The following is a 20299-nucleotide window of genomic DNA, read 5'->3' as shown; positions in this document are numbered from 1 at the left end:
GTCACAGGCCGCAGCACTAAGGAACACTTGCACAACCTTCGCACCCTCTTTCTCAAATTCAGGTCTGTGGGCTTGCGTTGCAACCTGCGTAAGTCAAACTTCTTCCAACCATCCATTGACTATGTGGGCTACACCATCTCTCGGCACAGTGTACAGCCACTAGGAAGTTTGGTCCAAGGTATCGTCGACCTTCCTCAGCCCACTTCACTGAAAGAGTCACAAGCTTTTTTAGGCAAGATAGCCTATTACCACCGGTTCATTCCCAGGGCTTCCATCATAGCCCGTCCTCTGTACTGCCTTCTGCGCAATGGTGTTCCTTTTGATTGGTCGCCTGCATGCAAGCAAGCGTTCACCTCGTTGAAGGGCCTCCTCACGTCAGGGCCTCGTTTGGCTACGCTTGACCCCCATAAGCCGTTAGTCCTGGCTACAGATGCTTCGCAGTATGGCGTGGGGGCGGTCCTGGCCCATCGCAACGCAGATGGTTCTGAGCAACCACTTGCGTTTGCGTCTAAAACTCTTAGTCCCGTGCAGGCCCATTACTCCCAGGTGGAAAAAGAGGCTTTGGCCATTGTCTACGCTGTTACCAAGTTTCACCCTTTGTTGTATGGCACGAAGTTTCAGTTAATCACTGACCATAAGCCGATAATATCGTTATTTGGCCCCGCCTCTCAGATTCTGGATAGGGCGGCCCACAGACTACAGCGCTGGGCCTTGTTCCTCTCTAAGCACCATTACGACATTCATTTTCGCCCTACCGGACAGCATGCCAATGCCGACACTCTTTCCCGTCTTCCAGTGGGCCCGGATCCTAAGTTCGATTGAGAGGAGATTATGTGTTTTCATTTGGATGTGGTGTCCTGCCAAGCGGTTGATGGCTTCCCGATCACTAGTTCTCGAGTTGCCAGGGAAATGGCAGCTGACCCAGTTCTCCAGCAAGTAGTTCACCTCATTCAGCAGAGGTGGTCATCCCGCCCTCCAGGCCGGGCCTCGGACCCTCTTCGTAATTATTTTATTCTATGAGACCGCCTCTGTCTTGGACAAAGTTCTCCTTCTGGCTACTGATGATACAGCTCCTCACGTGGTTGTTCCTGCAAGTTTACGGAGGGAGGTCCTCACGTTGTTACATGAGGGGCACTGGGGTGTTTCCCGTACTAAAACCTTGGCTCGCAGACATGTGTACTGGCCCAGTATTGACAGAGAAATTGAGCACTTGGTGGCTGCCTGTTCCCAGTGTGCGAGCCAACAGGCATCTCCCAGGGCAGCATTCTCTTCATGGCAGCCGGCAACCCAAGCATGGGAACGTGTTCACATCGATTTTGCGGGCCCGTTTCTCAATGGCTTTTGGCTCATTGTCATTGATGCTTATTCCCAATTCCCATTTGTGGTTTGCTGCTCCTCAACCGCTTCAGAAGTTGCAATACAGGCACTAGCAAAAGTGTTTTCTGTGGAAGGTCTGCCAGTCATCCTGGTCTCGGACAATGGACCGCAGTTTATTTCACAGACCTTCCAGGATTTTTGTAGGCGCTTCAGTATTCGGCACGTTTTCTCTCCCCCTTTCATCCACAATCGAATGGGGAAGCCGAGCGCATGGTGCACACATTTAAGATGCAGATGAAAAAATATGTGCACGAATTTACTGCGGAGGAGGCATTGACATTTCTCCTGACAGCATACCGGACCACACCAATGGGAGAATGCAGCCCCGCAGAGCTCCTCCACGGGCGCCAACCTAGGACTCTGCTGCACCTCCTCCGGCCTGGTCCTCGCCAGTCTTTGCAAAACGGAGTACCTGGCTTTCCACTGGGTATGTCGGTCTGGCACATGGGTTTGGTCGCAATCCACGTTGGATACCGGCGGTGGTCCTGCGCCGAAATGGCCGCCGGCTCTATACCTTGCAGGCGGGGGACCGGGTGGTACGTCGTCACCAAAATCAGCTACGACCACGTCTGGGCACCCACCCTCTGACCTCTCGGACACCAGCTTCCCCATTGCCGGCACCCATGTTGGTTTCTCAGGGGACGTTACCGTCTCTCCCTGCTGTGACTCCGCTGCACTGCGATGGTTCTCAGCCTTGACAGCCTCCAGTGGCTCCAGCACCAGCATCACCATCGTTAGAGATGCCCCAGCGAGAGCCGGCCCCCCTCACAAGCTCGGTTTCTCAGGAGGCTGGTTCACCTGTGGTCGTCCCTTCCCCATCGTCCCTGCCACTGGGTCTTGCCCCCTCCCAAGGTGGAACAGGATCCGGGGTTCGACAGCTTGTCGCCCATTCTGTCCTGGGCTCTGGTGGTGAGACGATGGGGGCCTCTTCGTGTGAGTCACTTCCAGTCATATTCGAGGGGTTCCGGCTCGAGGGCTGGCAGATCCCCTCGACTCCAGCCTTCCAATGGATGTGGAGGTCATCACTCCTGCCCGATGCTCCACCCTCTGACGCAGTGGATCACAGTGGCTTCACCCCCAGAAGGAGGAGAAGTGCAGTAGCCACCAGAAAGATCGCAGGAGGCGCACATCGGCACGGCGCATCACGGACGATAGTTGCCACAAGTAGAGTCCCGTCCACCAGAGGGCACGCGAGAATTCGGACGCGACCTCTGCCTGTGGAACAACAACAACAACAACTGAAGCAGTACGGGCCGTGCCCAGTCATTTAAGATCGGGCATGCCTAGGACACAGTCCCGGTCTACGCTAAGTGAAGTGCAACGTGAAACGTGAACAGTGTTACTACAGCTTATCTATTAGGTCTTGTCTAGGATGTGGGCAAGGTTCCATAATTTGTTATTGGTGTAGCTTAGTGCTAAGAAATTTATACTAAAAGTAACTCTACAGCCATCTGTGCATACCATATCATTCATTCCTAACAGAAGACGTGATAGTGCATCAGGAACCACATTTTTTGAGGACCTTACATGTAATTAATATGAATATGATACTCCTGCTAGAATACTACTCAATGAATTTATCTACTGTGTAACAATTACTTTCCATCAGGAATGCTAGTGCCTGATTATCTGTGTGAATAAATACTTTAAAACCCTAGATTGAAGCCTGAAACTTTTGTACACTCCATTCTGTAGGTAATAATTCTTTTCCTGTGGCTGTATAGTTTAATTTGTGCTTGCTTAAATCTCTACTGGCACGCACTAATGTGATATGCTCTCCTATACTAGGGTCCTATTTGCCCTGAAATAGTTTACAAGCCATCCCATGCTCCGAAGATTCAGAACTTGGTTTAAATGGTTTATCCATACATGGATGTTTTAAAATAATGGGTACTCTCACCAATGCTAACTTAATGTTGTTAAAAACTTCTGATTCTGCCTCTCCCCAAATCCGTTTTAATTTTTATTTTTCAAGTTTCAATAGGCATGGATCATTCTTAGATCAATCACGAACATGACCAGTTAAAAATACCACTAAGGCTCATGCACCTAAACATACAGTACCTTAGAAATAAGCTTAATATATTACAGGTTTTTGTAAATGAATAGTCACCTCATATAGTAGTGCTAACTGAGCATGGATTAAAATCTGATGAAATTATTTACTGTAAACTAGAGGGCTACTCCTTAGCAAATAGTTATTGTAGACAGCAACATAAGGGTGGTGGTGTGGCAGTTTACATTAGTGATAATCTCGAGTACAAGAAAATAAACTATCTAGACCAGTACAACAAAGAAGGCTTGATTGAAGTGACAGGCATTGAAGTCCACACCAAAGAGTGTAGAGAGGTTATGAGAAAACATGAAGTTATTGGGATTTATCATCCACCAAAGGCCGATGTTAGCTTCATAGACATATTTAGTAGAGTAGTGGGACGTTGTGGTCCCAGTGACCTAACTATACTTGGTGATCTGAATATTGAGGCAAAATCTTCCACTTTGTGTAATATGAGGTTAATAGATACTCTTAACCCATATAATCTCATAAATGTAGTAAATAGTGATACCAGGGTAACAAAGTCCACATCTAGCAGAATTGATTACGTTATACTATGTAAACATATTAAAGACAGTGTTAGGTGCTGGAATATGGATTTTCACTACTCTCACCACAAATGCCAGCTTGTAGAGTGTGTAAACACAAGCATCCCAAAAATGACAAAAGTTATCGAAAATAAAAGAATCCTAAAAGAGGGTAACATCCTTGCCCTAAGCAATAAATTAGCTATAGAGGACTGGGATCTGGTTTACCAGAATGAAGGATCTGAAAACAAATGGGCCAAATTCTATGATACTATGCTAAGACACTTTGACAGATGCTGCCCTGTTAAGAAAATACAAAGAGTGTTCACCCATAACCAAAGTGTAAAAACCACCAGACTGATACTTACAGCAAATATGATAAAACTCAGGCAAAACATCCAGGACCTGGATGTGTTACACAAGTCAACAAACCTGCAGGTTTCTAAGGCCAAGTACAACGAAGCCACGAAAATCTTTAAGAAAGAGCTTTCAAATCTAAGAAAACAGATATACAGCAGTGAAATAGCTCAATCAGACAATATAGCCAAGACCTCATGGAGAATTGTAAATCAATTTCACAAAGCCACACCGAACTGAAATTGTAAATATAAGACATGAAGGAAACACTATTAAAGATCATAATAAAGTCTGCAACGTTTTCAATAAGTACTTTATATCTGCAGCTGTTAGTCCAGTTAATAACACAATTGTGAGTAGTGAGGTAAAGCTCTGCCCCTTTGAAGAGCCACCTTTTGAATTCAAACAAGTAAGTGAAAAAGAGATAGGCAGGATAATAAATAACCTAAAGAATAAGTTCTCATCTGGATGGGATGGTTTGAGTAGTATCTTGATTAAAAAATGTGATAAGGAATTAGTTAAAATAATCACCCACCTGGTGAACTGCAGTATTAGAGAACATACATTTCCAAATGTATTGAAATGGAGCACAGTTAAACCAGTGCATAAAAAAGGATCAAAGGAAGAGGTTTCAAATTTCAGGCCCATTTCATTAATACCTGTCTTCAGCAAAGTATTTGAAGTTGTGCTGCTGACACAACTTAGTGACTATTTCTTGAAAAATAAGTTCCTAACAGAGACAATATGGATTCCGAAAAGATCATAGTACTATCACAGCAATTATGGAATTTCTTCACAAACGTATGGTGCCCTTGATCAAGGAATGCAAACAGCTGGCATATTTCTAGACCTTACTAAAGCCTTTGACTCGGTAAACCATGAGTTACTTTTAAGTAAACTTGAGTCATACAATGTAAATGCTGCATCCATGCAATTGCTGGCTACATATTTATTTAACCGCAAGCAGCAAAATTCGGAGTAGGTATAAAAGTCCATCGAGAAGCAATAGAAACATTGAGGTTCAGCGATGACATTGTAATTCTGTCAGAGACAGCAAAGGACTTGGAAGAGCAGTTGAACGGAATGGACAGTGTCTTGAAAGGAGGATATAAGATGAACATCAACAAAAGCAAAATGATGATAATGGAATGTAGTCGAATTAAGTCGGGTGATGCTGAGGGAATTAGATTGGGAAATGAGACACTTAAAGTAATAAAGGAGTTTTGCTATTTGGGGAGCAAAATAACTGATGATGGTTTAAGTAGAGAGGATATAAAATGGAGACTGTCAATGGCAAGGAAAGCGTTTCTGAAGAAGAGAAATTTGTTAACATCGAGTATAGATTTAAGTGTCAGGAAGTCGTTTCTGAAAGTATTTGCATGGAGTGTAGCCATGTATGGAAGTGAAACATGGGCAATAAATAGTTTGGACAAGAAGAGAATAGAAGCTTTTGAAATGTGGTGCTACAGAAGAATGCTGATGATTAGATGAGTAGATCACATAACTAATGAGGAGGTATTGAATAGAATTGGGGAGAAGAGGAGTTTGTGGCACAACTTGACAAGAAGAAGGGGCAGGTTGGTAGGACATGTTCTGAGGCATCAAGGGATCACAAATTTAGCATTGGAGGGCAGCGTGGAGGGTAAAAATCGTAGAGGGAGACCAAGAGATGACTACACTAAGCAGATTCAGAAGGATGCAGGTTGCAGTAGGTACTGGGAGATGAAGAAGCTCGCAAAGGATAGAGTAGCATGGAGAGCTGCATCTAACCAGTCTCAGGACTGAAGACAACAACAACAACAACAACAACAGTGTGCAAAGCTGGCTTACAAAATCAGATCATTAATTTCCAGTTCAAATATGAGACAGTCACACAAGGAGTACCCTAGGGCTCAATTTTGGGCCCTTTTCTTTTCCTAGTGAACATAAAAGATATAGAGCAACTCCCAATTGGTAACCTATGCAGACGATACCTCACTGTTATTTCTTGGTAAACAAAATGATGAGTTAACGTTGGTAGCAACTGAGGGACTACGTCAAATAACTACTTATGTCTAAGATCAAGGTCGAAAGTTAATATCAGTAAATCTCAGTTATTGCCATTTAAACTTACAAACTCACACCAATCCTCTATCAGTAACATAGGTGGAATTGAAGTAGTGGACACAGAAGGCTGCAGATTTCTAGGTATTCACCTAGATGAAAATCTAAGATGGGTAAACCATATCAAATTTTTATGCAATAAAATCAGAAGTTCATTACATCTAATCAGACAGTTATCAAAAGTAGTCCCACATCAGACATTAAAACAATTTATTATGGAACCATTTTTGCACAGATTAATTACGGGATAGAGATATGGGGTTGTGCTGCAGACATACATATGAACAGAATATTAACGCAACAGAAAGGAGCAATCAGAATTATCCATGGATTAGGGTATAGAGATTCATGCAGGGAAATCTTTGTTCATCATAAATACCTCACAGTCTACTCACTGTATATTTACAATATAATTATATTTTTTGTGACACATCAAAACAAAGCAACAAAGTGCTCTGATATGCATGCCTATTATACAAGAAATAAAGAATGCTACTACAGACAAAGAACAAAATTAAAAACAACAGACCATAATCCATGCATTAGTGGTCAAATATGGTATAACAGATTACCAAGCTCTATAAGGTGCCACAAAGGGAACTTATTCAAAGTGAAACTGAAATATTTCTTGATTGACAAGTGTTTATATTCTTTAAGTGAATATTAAACTAAAATAAATTATTGTATATATATAAACAAAGATGATGTGACTTACCAAACGAAAGTGCTGGCAGGTCGATAGACGCAAACATACACACGAAGTTCAAGCTTTCGCAACAAACTGTTGCTTCGTCAGGAAAGAGGGAAGGAGAGGGAAAGACGAAAGGATGTGGGTTTTAAGGGAGAGGGTAAGGAGTCATTCCAATCCCAGGAGCAGAAAGACTTACCTTGGGGGAAAATAGGACGGGTATACACTCACGAGCGCGCGCGCCCACACACACACACACACACACACACACACACACACACACACATATCCATCCGCACATACACAGACACAAGCAGACATATTCAAAGAAAAAGAGTTTGGGCAGAGATGTCAGTCGAGGCGGAAGTGCAGAGGCAAAGATGTTGTTGAATGACAGGTGAGGTATGAGTGACGGCAACTTGAAATTAGTGGAGATTGAGGCCTGCTGGGTAACGGGAAGAGACGATATATTGAAGAGCAAGTTCCCATCTCCGGAGTTCGGATAGGTTGGTGTTAGTGGGAAGTATCCAGATATCCCGGACGGTGTAACACTGTGCCAAGATGTGCTGGCCGTGCACCAAGGCATGTTTAGCCACAGGGGTATCCTCATTACCAACAAACACTGTCTGCCTGTGTCCATTCATGCGAATAAGCAGTTTGTTGCTGGTCACTCCCACATAGAAAGCGTCACAGTGTAGGCAGGTCAGCTAGTAAATCACGTGGGTGCTTTCAAACGTGGCTCTGCCTTTGATCGTGTACACCTTCCGGGTTACAGGACTGGAGTAGGTGGTGGTGGGAGGGTGCATGGGACAGGTTTTACACCAGGAGCGGTTACAAGGGTAGGAGCCAGAGGGTAGGGAAGGTGGTTTGGGGATTTCATAGGGATGAAATAACAGGTTACGAAGGTTAGGTGGACGGTGGAAAGACACTCTTGGTGGAGTGGGGAAGATTTCATGAAGGATGGATTTCATTTCAGGGCAGGATTTGAGGAAGTCGTATCTCTGCTGGAGAGCCACATTCAGAGTCTGGTCCAGTCCCGGAAAGTATCCCGTCACAAGTAGGGCACTTTTGTTGTTCTTCTGTGAAAGGTTCTGGGTTTGAGAGGATGAGGAAGTGGCTCTGGTTATTTGCTTCTGTACCAGGTCGGGAAGGTAGTTGCGGGATGCGAAAGCTGTTGTCAGGTTGCACGGCCAGCACATCTTGGCACAGTGTTACAATGTCCGGGTTTTCTGGATACTTCCCACTAACACCAACCTATCCGAACTCCGGAGATGGGAACTTGCTCTTCAATATATCCTCTCTTCCCGTTACCCACCAGGCCTCAATCTCCGCTAATTTCAAGTTGCCGCCACTCATACCTCACCTCTCATTCAACAACATCTTTGCCTCTGCACTTCCGCCTCGACTGACATCTCTGCCAAAACTCTTTGTCTTTGAATATGTCTGCTTGTGTCTGTATATGTGTGGATGGATATGTGCATGTGTGCAAGTGTATACCCGTCCTTTTTTCCCCCTAAGGGACGTCTTTCCGCTCCCGGGATTGGAATGACTCCTTACCCTCTCCCTTAAAACCCACATCCTTTCGTCTTTCCATCTCCATCACTCTTTCCTGACGAAGCAACCGTCAGTTGCAAAAGCTATAATTTTGTGTGTATGTTTGTGTTTGTTTGTGTGTCTATCGACCTGCCAGCACTTTCGTTTGGTAAGTCACATCATCTTTGTTTTTAGATATATTTTTCCCACGTGGAATGTTTCCCTCTATTATATTCATATCATTAATTTGAACCCAACAATTACGTTTGTTATTGTCACTGTTGCATTTCGAAATCTTTTCTTTTGTCTTATTTTCTCTTTCTGTTTTTGCCAGTAGTTTCACTTTGTATTCACCTCCTCCTTTTTAACGTAATCTATTATACAATTTTATCCCGCCTATATATACTCAATAATACGTAACCCACTTCCAAACCATAACCAAAAAATTTTTTTCCGCTTTCAACACTACCGCTGCTATAAAATCCACCGTTTCTAGTTCACAAACAGTTCCTTTCACCTATTAAACAACCATTTCGGCTAGTTCTAATAACTTTCGCTTTATTTCCATTTCCGTTTTTCCCACATCACTGATAATTTTTAGCCGCTTCCCACAGGTTTTAACGTCATTATTTCTTCGTCAGACAAGTGTTAGCCTCATTTTCATAATCTGCCACCACAAAACCACTCCTTTTAATACATTTACACGCAGTTTTTTCGAAATTTTCACGAATTTCTCTGTCCTTTAACGTGTTTGGCGGCAACACAACCACCTAACATTTGTCCACATCGTTGTCTACCAACCCACGTCCAACATAGCCCAGCTGTTACCAACACTTTTTCGCCTTTTTTCACACCAGATCCCCAGTTACTTTCCAGTTCACTTTTATCTCTCCCCATATATTTTATTTTAATTTGCATTTCAGCCCCATGTTACACTTTCCACCTTCTAATAACATGTCACTCTCACAACACCCCTACAACAACCCCATTAAGTTTTATTTACATTCCCTCCGCAAACATGCCTTCGCCCTAGCCAGATTACGCTCCCATATTCTATTTTCTCAGGCTTGTCTGACATTTGGCATTACCCCCAAAGGCCTCGCACTTAAAGTTCCCATCTCTCGCTGCAACCCTTCTTTCCATCAGTCCCTATACCAGTTCCAAACTGAACAATCCATTGCCCTCACCCACCTAATCCTTCACCTACACATCAACGCAGCCAATGAACACACCCGTCAACTCTTATCCTTAATAAAAGCTATCAATATTTCCTCTCCCACATCCACAATGGCTGTTCAGAGAATCCTCCTACAGGCCAACCACAAATTAGAACAGCACCTCAAAATACTATCCAATCTCATGGTTTCCCAACTCCGGAAAGGCAACTCACTCACCCGTCACAACCTTTCAAGCAAACCTCAACCTCCCCTCATTGCACACAAACCCAGTCTCTCCCATCTACTCAATCTCCCACTTCCAGCTCCACTCCCTCCAAAACCTCAAAATTCCAATCAACACAATCTGGAACCACAACACCCTAATTCAGTAGTTAACCCTTTCTCCAAACCTCTCTCCCAATCCGAAACCTCTGTCCTATCAAAACGCCTCACCTTCAGCCCCACTCCCAGATTCAACCAAACAGCCCTCGTCAAAGATTTACTGTCCTACACTCGTACTCTCTGCTGGAAATATCACTTTGCCACGAAGAAAAATGATCCTAATCCTACTCCTAATGATCCAACTCCCCAAGACTCTATCCAAATTGAACCCTGCCTGGAACAGTTCTGTCCTCCATCCTCAAAATCACCCTCTCCAAACTTTCCAGGAATTTCTGACTTCCAGCTTTGCCTCTCAATCCTTCTTAAAAAACCTTAATCCTACTCCCAACATCACCACTGCTGAAGCCCAGGCTATCCGTGATTTGAGGGCTGACCGATCCATCGTCATTCTTCCGGCGGACAAGGGTTCCACAACCGTGGTACTTGATCGTCGGGAGTATGTGGGTGAGGGACTGCGTCGGCTTTCAGACAACACCACATACAAAGTTTGCCAAGGTAATCCCATTCCCGATGTCCAGGAGGAGCTTCAAGGAATCCTCAGAACCTTAGGTCCCCTGCAAAACGTTTCACCTGACTCCATCAACCTACTGACCCCACCGACACCCCACACCCCTACCTTTTACCTTCTTCCTAAAATTCACAAACCCAATCATCCCAGCCGCCCCATTGTAGCTGGTTACCAACCCCCCACAAAATGTATCTCTGCCTACATAGATCAACACCTTCAACCCATTACATGCAGTCTCCCACCCTTCATGAAAGACACCAACCACTTTCTGGAACGCCTGGAATCCTTACCCAATCTGTTGCCCCCAGAAACCATCCTTGTAACCATTGATGCTACTTCCTTACACACAAATATTCCGCACACCCAGCGCCTCACTGCGATGGAGCACTTCCTTTCACGCCGATCACCTGCCACCCTACCTAAAACCTCTTTCCTCATTACCTTAGCCAGCTTCATCCTGACCCACAACTTCATCACTTTTGAAGGCCAGCCATACCAGTAATTAAAGGGAACAGCCATGTGTACCACGATGGCCCCCTCGTACGCCAACCTATTCATGGGTCACTTAGAGGAAGCCTTCTTGGTTACTCAAGCCTGCCAACCCAAAGTTTGGTACAGATTTATTGATGACATCTTCATGATCTGGACTCACAGTGAAGAAGAACTCCAGAATTTCCTCTCCAACCTCAACTCCTTTGGTTCCATCAGATTCACCTGGTCCTACTCCAAACAAATCCCATGCCAATTTCCTTGATGTTGACCTCCTCCTGTCCAATGGCCAGCTTCACACGTCCGTCCACATCAAACCCACCAACAAGCAACAGTACCTCCATTATGACAGCTGCCACCCATTCCACATCAAACGGTCCCTTCCCTGCAGCCTAGGTCTTTGTGGCAAATGAATCTGCTCCAGTCCGGAATCCCTGAACCATTACACCAACAACCTGACAACAGCTTTCGCATCCCGCAACTACCCTCCCGACCTGGTACAGAAGTAAATAACCAAAGCCACTTCCTCATCCTCTCAAACCCAGAACCTCCCACAGAAGAACAACAAAAGTGCCCCACTTGTGACAGGATACTTTCAGGGACTGGACCAGACTCTGAATGTGACTCTCCAGCAGGGATACAGCTTCCTCAAATCCTGCCCTGAAATGAGATCCATCCTTCATGAAATCCTCCCCACTCCACCAAGAGTGTCTTTCCGCCGTCCACCTAACCTTCGTAACCTGTTAGTTCATCCCTATGAAATACCCAAACCACCTTCCCTACCTTCTGGCTGCTACCCTTGTAACTGCCCTGGTGTAAAACCTGTCCCATGCACCCTCCCACCACCACCTACTCCAGTTCTGTAACCCGGAAGGTGTACACAATCAAAGGCAGAGCCACGTGTGAAAGCAGCCACGTGATTTACCAACTGACCTGTCTACACTGTGACGCTTTCTATGTGGGAATGACCAGCAACACACTGTCCATCCGCATGAATGGACGCAGGCAGACAGTGTTTGTTGGTAATGAGGATACCCCTGTGGCTAAACATGCCTTGGTGCACGGCCAGCACATCTTGGCACAGTGTTACACCGTCTGCGTTATCTGGATACTTCCCACTAACACCAACCTATCCGAACTCCGGAGATGGGAACTTGCTCTTCAATATATCCTCTCTTCCCGTTATCCACCAGACCTCAATCTCCGCTAATTTCAAGTTGCCGCCACTCATACCGCACCTGTCATTCAACAACATCTTTGCCTCTGCACTTCCGCCTCGACTGACATCTCTGCCCAAACTCTTTTTCTTTGAATATGTCTGCTTGTGTCTGTATATGTGTGGATGGATATGTGCGTGTGTGCGAGTGTATACCCGTCTTTTTTTACCCCTAAGGTAAGTCTTTCCGCTCCCGGGATTGGAATGACTCCTTACCCTCTCCCTTAAAACCCACAGCCTTTCGTCTTTCCTTCTTCTTCCCTCTTTCCTGATGAGGCAACAGTTTGTTGCGAAAGCTTGAATTTTGTGTGTATGTTTTTGTTTGTTTGTGTGTCTATCGACGTGCCAGCACTTTCGTTTGGTAAGTCACAACATCTTTGTTTTCAGATATATTTTTCCCACGTGGTATGTTTCCCTATATATATATATACAAACAAAGATGATGTGACTTACAAAACAAAAGCACTGGCACGTCGATAGGCACACAAACAAACACAAAGATACACACAAAATTCAAGCTTTCACAACAAACTGTTGCCTCATCAGGAAAGAGGGAAGAAGAAGGAAAGACGAAAGGATGTGGGTTTTAAGGGAGAGGGTAAGGAGTCATTCCAATCCCGGGAGCGGAAAGACTTACCTTAGGGGGAAAAAAGGACAGGTATACACTCGCGCACACACACACACATATCCATCCACACATATACAGACACAAGCAGACATCTCCCGCTCCCGGGATTGGAATGACTCCTTACCCTCTCCCTTAAAACCCACATCCTTTCGTCTTTCCCTCTCCTTCCCTCTTTCCTGATGAGGCAACAGTTTGTTGCGAAAGCTTGAATTTTGTGTGTATGTTTGTGTGTCTATGGACGTGCCAGCGCTTTCGTTTGGTAAGTCACATCATCTCTGTTTTTAGATATATTTTTCCCACGTGGAATGTTTCCCTCTATTAATTCATATCATTAATTTGAACGCAACTGATAAATATATTCACAATAACCTACACATGTGTAACTGCATGGTGTCCACCCCATTTATCAAAGTTATTTCATGCGGAGAATCAAACTACACAAAGAAACAATTTAAATGCGAGAGCAGCAAGGTGCCAAAAATACGTCGCAATGAGCTCAACTGGTCAGATGGTGGCTGGCATCAAGAGACCAGTGGCAGATGGCTGGTTGCTGCTCTATGGAAAGAAAACTCTTGACTAAAATCTATTCCAATCTTGATGCAGCCATGAGCTCTTGCACAGAAGATTAGAAAGTGAAGCAAATTATCCCTGAGTTTCTATCAGACTGATACATTAAGTACACAGCCGAAATGTGGTTAAAAAATAAAAGAATGAGAAGACTTAAACTCTCAACTATGACTCTACATTGCGCGGCATTTACTACCAGATACAACACTGTAACATTTCGAGTGGAAGACAACATTTCCTCCAGACACATACACATACTATAGTGTTGCCAGATTGTGCAGACAGCCAGACTTAGAATTCTTAGAGGACAACTAATTTTTGTGCAGTCAAATGTAAACAATAGGTTTATCTGGGCTTGCCGAACTTATACAATACAGTATTACAGAAAAAGTATTCAGTATTATATTTACAGACTGCAAGAATGAAAGACGTAAGCAAGATATAGACAACATTTTAAAAACCCAATATGTCTGATAATGTTAGTAATCTTCCAAGGTGTTGAGATGCCTCAGATCACCAGTTATTTTGGCAACAGAGAATGTTGCTGTCTTCAGCTGATTTCTGTGGGATGGACTGTTACACAACTGAGTTCACTGGGTAAAAATTTAGCTGTCTATTGTGTTGAAACTAAATGAAACAGCACGCATCTGCAGGATATATGCAACAAGGAGTGGGAACCAGCTGTTGACTGAAAACTACCTCAGTATGAAAACCATCTTGAAATACAAACTGTGGTTGGTTAAGTATCCCATAATGAAGGAAAGAAAAAAAAGTTCTTGTCCTGGCAGAGTGTTGACAATGATATGAAGAAAAGTTTGTTTTAGTTATGCTGAATAAAATATGTGTGAATAGTTCTATGTTCTAGATTTGACCAATTTCTTTTTACATGGTGAGTTAATTGTGAGCAAGTTTTACCATGTATTCATACTATTGATTCACCTGAATAGGTAATTAATTCCCTACCTTCAGTGTGGATGTACACTTACATTCAACCTCCAGTGTGAATATAAAATCAGCGAGAAAGTACGACATGGACAGGGACTGCTGATAGGTGCCACTGGGTGGCTGTGAGAGTCTGCTGGGGAGAACGATGAGATAGTCTGCGTTTTTGCAATAAACGCTGTGTCCAGGTGGCATTGCGGTTAATGTGACTGCCTAGTAACCAGAAGATCATGGGTTTGAGTCCCTCTACAGCATGCATTTTCACTCATCGCTGCTGACTCTGTGTAAAGTCTCGATGCAGCTAATATCATTAGTCCCTTCCCTTTCTCTGCCTTCCTCTCCCTCCAACTACAATTGCTGTCATAGCTGCGGATTCATTGTCGTGTGTGTTCTTCCAGAAATGTCCAAAACAATAGACACCATGCTCATATAATAACTGAAAGTACTTCCTGAGGCTTTACTACTTCGGAAAAACCAGAAGAAGAAGAAAATGAACGTTATATTTTTAGGTAATGCCTGCTGAAATGGTTATCAGGGGGATGACACACAATCCCCATGTGTGACATTTTCTTTATTTTACACTGACAGTACCATATTAAATGGTGTTGGACATTATGACATATTTTTTGTTTTAGGAGATTTCCTTCTGGCGGCACACAGTCCACCTGGTTTCACTTTGAATGATCCTCAGTTTATGTGGTTTGTTCTTCTTCAGTATTCTAGTGAGACAGTACTTAATCTTAACATCTACATTTGTCAAACCATTGGTCATACTTGCATAACCAGTTGATATTATCATTCACAGGCTCAGTAGTTGTAGCTGACAAGCTATGGAAGAAATACATTTGTGCAGATGCTTCAGCTGTTGATCTGCACCTCCCCCAACATGCTGTGGTTGTCCACAACAAAGTCTCCATAACTATTGTTGTCCTCCCCAACCATGCCATCTGCACAGCAGCTATGGTCTAGGTTATTTTGTGTGCACTGAGCAAGACTTCAGGAAGTATTGTAAACTATTAGAACAAAGGTGACTGACTTGTTTATCCAATGAACCTTCAGTACCTTCAAAACCACCATAAGGGTGACTCTTCAAATTATGGACCAATTTCATACACTTTCCTGCTTAAGGGAGTACCAAGATCATTGTGAAATGTAGAAGAGACCATTCTCACCTAGGGGAAGAATGCAGTTTTCAACATGTGATTTGATCACATAGTGTAAATATTTGAACAAACTATCTGTTGAGGATATAAATCATACATAAGCTTCAGCATATACACATGTAAGAAATAAGCATTTCAATCTAGGCTCAATGCTTCAATGAGGAGTATTCAAAGGAACATTAATTGCTGTGTAACAAATGAAAAGTATACAAACAGCTTTAAGGTATCACAAACAATGTCTGAAATTTATTGAATTATCCTGTGAGATGCAGTAGTCTTCTTACACTGTCAAAATGTAAGCTTATGACAAAGCAAGCTGGGATCTTCTTACTTCCTCTTGTTTTGTTATCTGCCTCCTTAAATTCATTTTTTTTTAAATTTTTGACTAATTACCATCAAAATATGTAAGTATAATCTGCAATTTCATAAAAGAGAAAGGTTGGCCATCAGTTTTAAAGAACATACCACCAGATCTAAATTTGTGCTCCGTTTTGTGTATGTAATTGATTTTCTAATTTATTTTGACAATTTATTGTTAATATCTTTTGTTATAGGATGAAATCAGTAATTGTTTTGTGGCTTAGATTCTATTGCTGACTTACAAACAAATATAAATTCTGTACTAATTATACACATTTGGAAAAAGAATCACTAGGATTCTTGAAGTATTTATTTGGCTCTATTTGAAAATATATTAACAAATCCAGCCCTTCATTAATTCCAAAGTAATTAACAGGTTTGTAAAAAGTATTGTTTCTATATCTATATCTGTTAATTTCATCATTTAAACAAATAATTCGGCTTAACCCCTGTGTAGAACAAACTGTTAAAAAGAATCAATTTTTCAACGTATTCAGTTAATTTAATGATTTATGTTTTAATTGTAACTTCTGCTACTTAAACACTGAACAATGTGTAGTTTCAGTGCCTATTACTGAGATGATGTATAAAGGCCCAATTTTTGGTCCCGAGACAATCAGTCCACGGGCGATTTTCAGACGAGAAACCTGTGCTGGTTAGGTCAACAACAATGCATCAACGTAATTGTGAAATACGTGTAATAGGTCATGTGTTAAAACAATGACAGTGTTTATTCAATATGTAGCCTATTATTCTGCAATAACTGTGTGATCAGGTTTTTACTGCTCATAGGTGTTCAATAGTAAACTACGGTAGCAGTATGCTGATGTTTGCCTGAATACTATTAATGAGGTTCATCGAAAGTTAAACAATAGTGCACTGGCCATATTAACTGTGTTTATTGGCAGGTCATGAACAGTGAAAGTAAAGAACTAGGAATGCAACTGTGCGCCTGTTGGCTACATTATTTACAGTAGTCAGTGTTGAAATTCCACTCCCCATTTTTCAGTCAGTAACACAATGCAATATGTTGACACCAAGGACCATCAACAAACAAATAAAGCAGGTGAACATCATGTATGGTTCCCTTCTGGGTCATGATTATTGTAATTGGGCACAATAAACTAGGACTCATGAACTATGAACACTAACTCAAGAACAGTTTACAATACAGTGATTATAACGAAGGAAGTGCAACAGCAAATCAGCGAATGGGTTTCATGGCCACAGTATGACAGCAGCCAATCAGCTAGTGGGTTCTATGTAAGCAGCCATTGAGTACAGGAGCAGCAAATCAGCACGCACATAGACGCAGCTGTGCAGATGATGAATCAAGATGATGATTACTGCTGCTGCAACTGCAGCAGCAGCAGCAGCAGCCGCAGAAGACGAGTGAATAAGAATAAGGTAATTTCATAAAAAAGTCATTTTATATTAAATTATGCATAATGAGTGGCCTTAACGAACAAGACAGTGTGATGAGAGAGAAGGGACAATGGGGAACTGGTTCTGTAAAGGACATGCACGTAACTTTGAATGATGGGGACGAAAGCCCTATTGTAGATGAAACGATAAAAGCGTCATGTACACTGTATGGTGATGGAAGTGAAATGGATGAAAACAGTACTGAAGTGGATGAAATCATTAAGATTAAGGGGGAGTAGTGAAAGTCAGCGAGGGCAACAGGTTAGGGCAGATGAAAAATTGGAATGAATGTTAAAAGAAATTATGAGTAGTATGTGAACGAAAGAAGACATTATTAAGGTGGAAAAGAAAACTCATAGCATTAGAACTGACATGGTTAGCTTCAAGGATGAATTGGAGAAATAAACTAAAAAGGAGATTAAGGTAGTCAGTTCTAATCTTTCAGAATTAAATAAGAAGGTTGAGGCAGTAGCTAACGATTGTGATGAAAAGATAAAGAAAGTAGCACATAACACTAATGGGAAATTAACATTAATGAGTAGTAAATGTGTAGAAGACAGAAAGAAGCTTTGTGATGACTATAGTAGGAGGGTGCAGGCTTCCAAAAAACAGCGTAAAGATGAAGTCAAAGCTGCCAGGAAATTTTGTGCTGAAAACAGGGTTAAACTTGAACCAAATCAATCAGATTAAAAATGATTTAGAAACAGAAGTGGAAACCAAGTGTGCAGTAGTGGTAGAGGAAAAACTGGTAAAAGTAAATAATAATGTAGATTCCAAATTTGCTGATATGGAAAAAAAGATGGAAGAAATAAATCTAAAATATAGAATATGTAGTGCCCCAAACAGAATTTCATTTGTTAGTTGTTACAAATGTAATAGTTTTGAACCATATGTTCAAGTGCATCCATAGGATCTCATTAGAAAATTTAATAATTTGCTTGAAACATGCAATCACAAGGAGAAAATGTCATTTGTGAAAGATTTTTTTAAAGGGGTAGCTCATTAGAAAATTTAATAATTTGCTTGAAACATGCAATCACAAGGAGAAAATGTCATTTGTGAAAGATTTTTTTAAAGGGGTAGCTCACGGGTGGGCAGCTCAGGTAGCTGATAGTTGTACTTCAGGCATAGTCCATAACAATACAGGCAGGGTAGGAAAAAATGTTACCTTCATAGTCTCAGATGTTATTGAATTTAGTTTATATTTCTGCTCCAAGATACAGCCCTCCAAAAATGACACTGTGCATACCATTTTGAAGATGTGACTTTTTGATAAAATTTTAAAATGCTGTATCTCTGGAACATCTCTAGATATTTTATTGATTTTTTAAATTGAAAGCTAATTGCTTTATGATTACAAAGAAATCCTCCATTTGGACTTATCTGACAAAGTTCTTTTACTATAGCATTCTGAACTTTTTTTTATTCAATTGATGGAATTTTTTTTTTCAGAAATTCCAATCTGTAAAATTTTGATTTTTTTCTGTTGATTAGTACCACATTATTTTACATTCCCTGAAAAAGGGAGCCTCCACTTTTCAGTTGAACGGGTTTCACAAACAATTGAAATTTTTGCCATACATAAAGCATGTTTTATTATCACATTATCACATAACAGGATCATAAAAATCAAAAACTACCCTTACTTAACAAAATTTTAGTAGTTTGAAAGATGAGTAAGAGACACATTTTTCAAGCATTTTAAATGATTCCAAAATGTATGTGAAAGGTCCAAAGACTAAAAAGTTTCAATTTATATAACTTATGTGTACTCTGTTTTGTACTGAAATTAGCCAGTTAATGACCTAAAAATGTGTTCCAGTGCTTCAGTATCTTCCTTTAATATATAGTGATGCCTTCCTGTTGAACCAATAGGAACTGGAGCACTTGAGAATATTGTGAACAGAAGGTGAGCACTGATGGCATTGTTGCTGTCCTTCAGCTGGACACTTACATCCAGCAACTGGTCCATGTGGTAGCATAAATTTCACTACAATTTCGTTTAACTCATAACTAGTGTCTATAAATCTCTGCAATCCCAGTTACACACACATGCCACAAACATCCCCCTTCTCAGGTTGTGAACCTGAATATTATCCTACTGTTTCTGAGGTATTTGCTGAATGAATGAAATGTCTTCTTTCTTGCTCTTTAAAGTGAGTCCAAAAATGTGTCTTCTGAATTTCTTTCACAGGAGTAATTTTTTTGGACCATTCTTCTTTTTTCTGCTCACGGAATTCTTCGATTTCCTCCTTGGACAAAAGAATGAGGGCTGCGGATGTGTAAGATTTCACAACTCTCATAAAATCCTAAGCATTCTGTATCGCAGCTATATTTGGAATGTAAAGATTATGTTTTGGAGCATGGTTCTTCGTCAGGCCTCCTACAACATCACAAGGGCCCTTCCCATGACCAGTAGCACTGTGTATCCAATCAGTTGGCAATAGTGACTTACTCAATTCAAACAGCTGGTAACAATTTTTAAAATGATTAGGAGCACCATCAGAAATAATAACGATCTTGTCTGCCCCTGTTTGCAGTTGAAGAATTCTCTGCACTGCTAGCAAAGCATGTGCTGAGTCATGTCCTGTGTCATCACTTATAGCTGCAACACTTGTGGTCTTGTTTTGAAAATATGTCCCTCCTGTAAAAATTGAAATCTGGTCATTACACCAATGGTACCCTTGTTTTATGTTACAGACTACTAATGAGTTCACACTCCTAACAGAGGCGTCATATGTCATATGTCGGTAAGTTCTTCAAAGTTACCACACAAAGTTCAAAATTCATGCTGTACACAC

The sequence above is a fragment of the Schistocerca serialis genome, chromosome 11 (genome assembly GCF_023864345.2).
Source record: "Schistocerca serialis cubense isolate TAMUIC-IGC-003099 chromosome 11, iqSchSeri2.2, whole genome shotgun sequence".
Taxonomy (NCBI): Eukaryota; Metazoa; Arthropoda; class Insecta; order Orthoptera; family Acrididae; genus Schistocerca; species Schistocerca serialis.
This window is presented reverse-complemented; position numbering follows the sequence as displayed.